Here is a 9,360-nt window from a genome sequence, read left to right as displayed (position 1 = left end):
GTTTTGGCGATGCTGTGCAGCTTTTTTTAACTACTGCGCCACCAGGGAAGCCCCCCCCCAAATATTTTTTTTTAATTCCAGAAAGTTCCAAAAAGCACAACTTGAATTTGCTGGGCACTGGCAACTATTTATCAGTTCACAGCATGTACATTGTGTTAAGTGTTATAAGTAATCTAGAGGGGATTTAAAGTATAAAGGAGGATGTGTGTAGGTTACATGCAAATACTACATCATTTTATACGAAGGACTTGAGCATCCCCTGATGTCGGTATCTGCTGTGGGTCCTGGAACCAGTCCCCTGCGGATACTGAGGGATGACTGTACCTCCGCGTGGCAGGCAGCTGTAAGGAAGTATCCTGGTGCAGTCGTACTCACTGACATCATTCCAGTTTAGAAATCCCTCAAGAACAGAGACTGTTTCCCAGCTTCAGTATGAAAAGCCCCTGGGAAGAACACTGGTCTGGTCCAGTTTCAGTCACATGACCAACATTGGACCAATCCTTGTGGCCAGAGGCACAGAGTACTTTACGGAGGCAGATATGAGTCATGTGATTACCATTTAACTTGGGTCATGTGACACGTGAAAGGAGGGAAGTGAGCCTGCCATGATTGGCTGCCCTCTCCCACAGGAGGAGACCTTTGCTGAAGGAAAGGGAGAAGATGCTGGTGGACAGACAACAGATGTTCTCGGCAGGCAGGTCCTGAATCTGATTGGTTTTAGAGATTACTGGGCACGTGGCCATGGGGAGGTGGAGTCTGCTGCTCTGAGAGCCTGGATGAGGGCTCGTCAGGAGAAGTGTCTTTCAGCTTGGTTAAACACAAAAGCACCTGCCCCACCTCTCTATAAGAATAACAACCCGGGCTTCCCTGGTGGCGCAGTGGTTGAGAATCTGCCTGCCAATGCAGGGGACACGGGTTCGAGCCCTGGTCTGGGAGGATCCCACATGCCACGGAGCAACTAGGCCCGTGAGCCACAACTACTGAGCCTGCGCGTCTGGAGCCTGTGAGCCGCAACAAGAGAGGCCGCGATAGTGAGAGGCCCGCGCACCGCGATGAAGAGTGGCCCCCCGCTCGCCACAACTAGAGAAAGCCCCCGCACAGAAACGAAGACCCAACACAGCCATAAATAAATAAATTTAAAAAGAATAACAACCCAAGCCAAGCTGTAGGATGTTATTTGAAATTCAAAATAGATTCTCAGGAAGATAAATAAACCAAGTGCCCACTGTTTTGCTTCCCAGCCACTCCCCTTCCCTAGGGAGTCAGGCAGCCACACTGTCCTGCTAGGAAGGAAAAGGCAGGACGAGCTTTTGTGTTGGTGAGAAGGGACCGTCCCAGAGGTGTTTAGACCCGTGCTTCTCTCACCGTAATGAGCCCAGGAATCCCCTGCGGATCACGTTAAAATGCAGATTCTGATCCAGGAGGTCTGGGGCAGGGCCTGAGATCCTGCTTCTCCAGCGAGCTCCCAGGTGATGGTGATGCTCTGGCTCCCACACCCCGCTTAGAGCCGTGAGGACCAAAAGCCTAGACTCTTCGGGACGGGATGAGAATTGGATGAAGTTGTGAGCGGGCTGTCATGGAAACCACCAAGCCGGCCAGCTGGTGGCTCATCTCAGACAGGCAGAGTTGAGGTGCTGCGGCCATGCGGACAGACTGACCTTCTCTGCCTGCACCAGTCTGAGCTCCCCGGGCCACTCAGACCCGCTCCTGGACAGACGGAGAACTTGGGAGAGCCAGCAGGGAAGGAGGATTAGAGCCTCGGGGGGAACCCCCTGTCCAGCCACAAGTCAGGACACCCCAGAGCCTCTTCCCAACACCATGAAGGTGAGCCTTGGCTCGGAAGAGACGGTGGCGGAGAGGAGGGAGGGCTTTACCAGCCCCAGGGAGGCTGTGTTCATTTCCCACGGCTGCTGCACCAAGTACCACAAACTGGGTGGCTCATGACAACAGATACATGTTCTCTCACTCTTCTGGAGGCCAGAAATCTGACATAAAGTGTCCGAGGGCTGATCTCTCTCCAGAGGCTCTGGGGGAGAGCCTGTCCTTACCTGCTCCAGCTTCAGGTGGCCCCCTGCTTCCTGTTAGCCTGGCCCTCTGCTACCTGTCATCTGCCATGGCCAGGCCCCCAGGTGGTGACCCTCTTTCATCCTTGACACTCACAACACCCTTCCTATCCTGTGTCTGAAAATGGGTGACCACTGTTGGAAATGGGGTGAAGGCAGGCATTAGACAAAGGGAACGTGGTGACTAGGAACCTGCTTTTTGACAGAACCACTATTTTTTTGCATGAAGCTTTTGATTTTATTATTTGATTTTATGGAGGTATAGTTGATTTACAATATTATATGTTTCAGGTATACAACATAGTGATTCACAATTTTTAAAAGTTATACTCCAGGGCTTCCCTGGTGGTGCAGTGGTTGAGAGTCTGCCTGCCGATGCAGGGGACACGGGGTCGTGCCCCGGTCTGGGAGGATCCCACATGCCGCGGAGCGGCTGGGGCCGAAGCCTGTGCTCTGCAATGGGAGAGGCCACAACAGTGAGAGGCCCGCATACCGCAAAAAAAAAAAAAAAGTTATACTCCATTGATAGTTATTATAAAATATTGGCTATATTCCCAGTGCTGTGCGATATATACAGCATACACTATAATACAATATATCCTTATAGCTTATTTATTTGATACATAATAGTTTGAACCTCTTAATCCCCTACCCCTGTCTTGCCCTCCCCACTGGTAACCACTGGTTTGTTCTCTGCATCTGTGAGTCTGCTTCTTTTTGTTATATTCATTAGTTTGTTGTATTTTGTAGATTCCACATGTAAGTGATACCATACAGTGTTCGTCTTTCTCTGTCTGTTTTATGTCACCACGCATAATACCCCCCAAGTCCATCCGTGTTGTTTCAAATGGTGAAATTTCCTTTTTTTCATGGCTGAGTAATATTCCATTGCATATCTATATACCACATCTTCTTTATCCATTCATCTGTTGATGAACACATAGGTTGCTTCCATATCTTGGAAATTGTAAATAATGCTGCTATGACTATTGGGGTGCATATATCTTTACAAATTAGTGTTTTTGTTTTCTTCAGATAAATACCTGGGAGTGAAATTGCTGGATCATATGGTAGTTCTGTTTTTAGTTTTTTGAGCACCCTCCATACTGTTTTCCACAGTGGTTGCACCAGTTACTTTCCCACCAACGGTGTAGGAGTGTTTCCTTTCTCTACATCCTCACCAGCATTTGTTATCTGTGGTCTTTTTGATAATGGCCATTCTGACAGGTGTGAGATGATGTCCCATTGTGGTTTTGATTTGCATTCCCCTGATGATTAACAATGCTGAACAACGTGCCTGTTGGCCATCCGTATGTCTTCTTTGGAAGAATATCTATTTAGTTCTTCTGCCCATCCTTTAATCAGGTTGGGGTTTTTTTTTTTATGTTGAATTGTAAGAGCTATTTATATATTTTGGATTTTAACCACTTATGGGTCATTTCATTCGCAGGTATTTTCTCCCATTCAGTAGGTCTGACAGAAGCACTTTTGAGCAGCTCCAGGCTCTCCCCTGTGCTGCTGCCCTTGCTTGAACCCGTGCTGGGACCGTCCTAAGGAGCTGTCTTAGAACCATGCGACAATGCGCACGAGGAAGCCAGGAATGTCACGTGGTGGCCACAGTGTGGATTTACCTCCTAAGACGGAACTGAGTTTGGTCGCCACGTCAATCACCTGACTTGGTTCTGATTGACTTTTGGTTGTTTCCAAAACTCAACTCCAGACCGGGAAGGTGAAGGCTTTCCTTTAAGAAGACGTGTAGACAGCGGTCACATTCCCCTGCCCGCTCACCTCAGGGCTACCGCTTCTGATGTATCAGCTTTGTCCTGCAGCAGCGCGTGGCTTAGAAATGGAGGCAATTGCATTTCCTTTTGGTTGATGCCTTTCTCTTACTTTATGGTCTCACCACGAGGCTGAAAGTAGCCCAACCTGAGGGAGGCAAAGGAAGTTTTATCCCCAGGCATGGGCTAAATTCCCTTCTTCCGGCAGGAATGATTCAAAATTTCCCACCGAGCTTCCCCTCCGCTGTGTTTCTTGAGTCCCCACACCTGCAGGCGCCCAGTTATTAGATCTTTTTCGTCAAAGAGCCGGTGAAAAATGCGCCTGTTTCTGTCCTATTTTTGTGTTTTACTAATCCCTACTTCTGCTCTCTTCTTTCTCCATTGTTGGGTTTTGTTTGGTTTTGTACCTGAATTAAGTGTAAGAGGAGAGGGACATTTTATACGTTGCCTGAAATCATAATAAATGAAAAAAATAAATAAATGGTCTTTACTGAGGTCATCAAACGATGGAAAGAAGACATTTGGATGGCAGCCCAGCACGAGTTCCTAGGACTTTTTGTATTAAGTTCCTGTGTCCTGCCCCTGTCCTCTCTGGACCTCATTTCCCCATCAGCAAATAGAGGCTTTAGGTTGGAGCAAACAGTCTCAAACTTGAACATGTACTTGACTCACCTGGGCCTGGTTAAAATACAGATTCTGATTCAGAGGTCCTGGGCGGGGCCTGAGATTCTGAAGGTCTAACCGGCTCCCACATAACCATCCAAGGACCACACTTTGCTCCAAGCCCTGGAACTTGCCGAATATGCAGAATCTCAGGCACACCCCAACCTCCTGACTCAGAGCTTGCATTTCCCCCAGATCCCTGGACCATCTGAACGCACGTGAGAACGTGAGGCACTGTGCTTCGCCTCAGAGCGGGGAGCTGACTGCGCATAGGCATCGCTGAAAACCCTGGGGTCCTGATTTAATTGGTGGGAGTGGCCTGGTCATCAGGAACTGTCCCAGCTCCCAGGGGACTCGGATGCGCGGTGCTGCTTGAGGACCACTGGACTGGAAAGTCCTCAGGTTCCAACCACGATGCCATCGATTTTATTCAGGTGACCCTGCTGAGCCACATGAGGCCAGGAAAGGCACCTGAGCAGCGCAGAAGTGTCTATGGGACGCTGCTCCTGAATTGTCCCGGCTCCCTCAAAACGCGACCTGGCTGATAGCAGATGAAGGGCCAACCCTTGGCAGCATAATGAGATACACATGCACTCAAACTCCCCCGTTTCCCCTGTCTGTGCTTCCCTTCAACCTTCAGGGGTCCAGGAACCCTTACCCTGTGCTCCAGCCTGACCTCATGAAACCCCCTAGAAGGAGAGGCTCTCACATCATCTATTTATTTACGCCAGAGTGAAAGTAAGTCAGTAGTTTTCTCTCTTCTGGGGCATCCACATTTTATTGTCTCTAATTGCAGAATGAAGGAGGGCAGACTGGGGCACGTGGGCTCTGGAATCCAGGTGGGATTCACAGCTCAGATGATGACGAGTTAAGTGGTCCCGAGTATGTCACATCAACCCAGCAAGAGTCAGTGTCCTTGTGAATAATGCCAACCTCATGGCTTTGGGGAGAAGGGACTGAGCGGATAGTAGGTCCTCAGGAATAGCTGCTTCCTTCAGTCCCCGTCACTGCTTTAGACTCGTTCTGGCTTCAAAGCACCAGAAGCAGGTGTCCTGGCAGGAAACAAGGTTTGCTGAAACCATTTTTCTGAGAGAGAAACAAGGGCTTGATTGATTTCCAGCAGCAAACACATTAATCATGGGAATGAACTTTGAGGATGGGAGTGTCTTAATTCAGAAGACTGCGTCAACCTATAGCATCCTTTTTTTTTTTTGAAGAGTTTAATTTCTGGTGTTATAACCACTGTTTCCAAGCAAAACCTTTGTGGGTCCACAGTGAATGCTTTCCTTACTATGTTATAGAGCTACCGAGTGAGATGAGTCTGGAAACTTTGAGGGCAGTGGTACTCAACCCGGGTGATGTGGGTTTGTCTGGAGACATTTCTGGTTGCCTCACTGGAAGGAGAAGCAGTACTGGCAGGTGGTGGGTGGAGGCAGGGATGCTACAATGCACAGAACAGCCCCACCGCGAAGAATTTTCCAGTCCAAAAGGTCGACAGTGCTGAGAACCCTACCTTAGACCCAGGGCAAGGTGCTTCTATTTGTCTGTTTATATCTGCTCTTGTAGCCATTCAATCAGGATGGATCTCTGAGACTCCACAGGCCCATGAAAGCTTAACAGAGATGCATGGGGATGTCGACTGACCACGTGGGAGGGCCCCAGCAATGCCCTGGGTGACCAACAGCTCGTGCTGTCAGGCAGTGGTCTTCAGAAAGGGTGCACACACCCTAGAGGCTGGGCAACAGTCATGGTATAGAAGGAAAATATTAGAACTTTCTTTGATTAGGGTTCGAACAAGCTCTAGGCTCTCCCACCCGCTCCTGCCCAATGCTATCCCCCTAAGCATTCAAGACAAGGAGGCTGCCCCAAACGGACCGGCTCAGAGGAGCTCCAGGAGGTCTTGTTGGCGGGGGAAGTGAGATGCAGGACGGGGCCTGTGGGGCTCCCGCTGAGCAAGCAGTGGGGGGGAGCAGAAGAGTATGTCCTTCCCAGGATGCCCGGGAAACTGGAATGGCAGGTGACTCCGGAGATGGAGGAGGGGCTTGGAAACAAGTCACAGGTGGACAGGAAGTGGAGGTGAATCTGCACTCCAGGTATGTGTGCGACAGAGAGAGAGAGAGAGAGGGAGAGAGAAAGAGAGAGAACGATGCCTCCATGATGACAGCCTCTGCCTGTCAGTCCAGCCCAGCAGGTCAGGAGATGGTCCTGCATCCTGCTCCAGGCCGGCGCTCTCCCCTCTTTGTCTAAGCAGATCGGTGAAGGTTGATTTTGTTAACTGATGCCCCCGTCTTGAAGACACACCCACCGGAAGGTTGCTAGATAGAGTACTGGACATCCAGTCAAATTTGAATTCTAGATAAATGGTATTATGCTTAATATAAGTATATCTCAAATATTATATGGGGCATACACAAAAGTTATTCATTGTTGATCTGAAATTCCCATTTAACAGGGCGTCCTGTGTTTCTAGCTGCTAAATCTCCTCCACCCGCCTTACCCACAAGGCCTCCCCGCCAGGCTGCCCAAGCCCCAGACACGCAAACAAGGCAAGAGGGAAGAATGGTGCCTGGACGAGCAGCTGGTGGCTGGGCAGTCTCCGGGGACCCTGGCATAGCAGCTGTGTCAGGTCTGCCCACTGAAACCACAGGCGCGGGAGTGGCCTGTGGTCTGGTGGGAACCACAGCATCTGTTTAGTTCAGTGCTGGGAGGTGCTTGCTATTTCCCTTCCAGTTTTCCAGTCTCTGTCGAGTGGGAAACATGGTTAATCCTGAAAAGGACAAGCCTGGAACACAAACGATCTGATTTCCAGCTGCAGAAAAGAACACATGATGGTGATGACACAGGTGTCTAATCAGTTATCCACAATTCTGAAATCCAAAAAGCCCTAAAAAGATGTTTGTGGTGAGTTTGGAGACAAAACCCATATTTGGAGGCAGAACTGATCTGAACCAGTGTGGGGTTACGTTTAGCTTTTCTTTATCCCCCGTGGTGCGAATAGTGCCACCTGTTTGTCGTCGGGCATGATCCCATCCCTCTGAGGGTGATAAATGAAGTTCAGGGTATGCCCCATCTACCTGAGGCCCCCCAAAGTGAATGCCAAAAACCCCGAAGTACATTGTTGGATAAGGGATTGTACAACTGTAACAGCAGATATATTCTGAGCGCTCAGATTGTGGGAGTACCGTGCTAAATGCTTTATACATCCTCTCTCATCTAATCCCTACCATCCCCGAAATGGATACATTTATTTTCATTTTTGGCAAACTTAAAAAAAATTAAAGTATAATATCTGCACGAAAAACACACACATCAAGGGCACAGCTGGAAGAATTATTACAAAGTGAGCACATGCCTGTAAAACCACCGCTCAGCTACATCCATCACCTGCCCCCCAGAGCCCTCCCATGCCCCACCGCAGTTATAACCCAACAAAGGTGACAGCTATCCATCCATCATCAAAGATTCATTTGTCAAGTTAAAAAAAATGCTGTTATTTATTGAGCAATTACTATGAGCCAGGAACTATACTTATACTGGTTCTCACATTGATTCTATCAGAGTGAGAATAACCCCGATAATTCCATTCTACAAGTGAAAAGAAACCAGAGCTCAGAGATGTTTGTCCCTAAATAATTGTGCTAGTAGTTAACAGAGATGGGGTACATTTTTCTTAATTAAACTTTCCGTGGAGCATAATATTTTTACAAAAAATGTATGTCTTTAGAAAAGTGCATATCTTGTGAATTCAGCTCAATGAATTTCACAAACTGACCACACCCTTGCAACCAGCACCGAGATGGAGAAACAGAACATCATCAGAAACAGAAATAGCTCCCCCAGTCCCACGGGCCCCTGGCGCTCCCACCAAGGGTAACCGCTCTCCTGACCCTGACACCTTTGCCTGGCTTTGAGCTGTACGTAAATGGAATGAAACCGTATGTTCTCTTCGGTGTCTGAGTTTTCCTGCTGACATTCAGTTCATCAGGTCTCTCTGTATGGCTGTGTGAGGCTGGTGTGTACTGCTTTTTACTGCTGAGAATTCCATGGATTGAGGCCACCACCATTCAGTCACCCACCCCCACTGGTGGTTACTGGGGACGTTGTTGAGTCTTGGCAATTAGCAGTAGTGCTGCTGTCTAAACCCCAGCACCTGTGTCTGGTGAACACACGCTCACATTTCTGTTCAGCATGATCTTGGAGTGGGTCTGGGAATCACAGAGTGAGTCTGTATTTAGCCTTTTAAAAACTTTCAAAACAGTTTTCCAGAATGGTACCAAGTATACTTTTATACCCTTCATTTTACCGTTACCTATATTACACCCCCTCAATGCAAACCCAATATGTGTTAAGGTACAGGTTTTAACAAAAATAATTCATATGGGGTGCTTTGGGTTGCACTGTGTTCCCTCCACCCTGCTGCCGAATTCATATGTTGAAATCCTAACCCCCGGTACCTCAGAGTGTCGTGTAATCGATAGGGTCGCTGCAGATGTAATCAGTGAATCTGAGTTCACACTGGATAGAGTGGGCCTTGATGCAATACGGCTGGTGTCCTTATACAAAGTGGAAACTTGGACACGGGTACACAGGCATGAGAAGTTTGGGGTGATGCATCCACAAGCCCAGGAATGCCAAAGATCGCCAGTAAACTCCCCGAAGCCAGAAGAGAGCCCTGGAGCAGATTCTCAGGAGGAATCAGCACTGCCGACACCTTGATCTTGGCCTTCTAGCCTCAAGAACTGTGAGACACTAAACTTCTGTTGTTTCAGCCGCTCAGTCTATAGTACTTTATTACTGCAGCCCCAGCAAACTAGTACATGGAGTGATTAGTCCCTTTTAGAAAGATGCCTGTTTGG

This window comes from Neophocaena asiaeorientalis, unplaced genomic scaffold, assembly GCF_003031525.2.
Source record: "Neophocaena asiaeorientalis asiaeorientalis breed wild unplaced genomic scaffold, Neophocaena_asiaeorientalis_V1.1 scaffold112, whole genome shotgun sequence".
Classification (NCBI taxonomy): domain Eukaryota; kingdom Metazoa; phylum Chordata; class Mammalia; order Artiodactyla; family Phocoenidae; genus Neophocaena; species Neophocaena asiaeorientalis.
The sequence above is the reverse complement of the archived record's forward strand: the minus strand, read 5'-3'. Positions refer to the sequence as shown.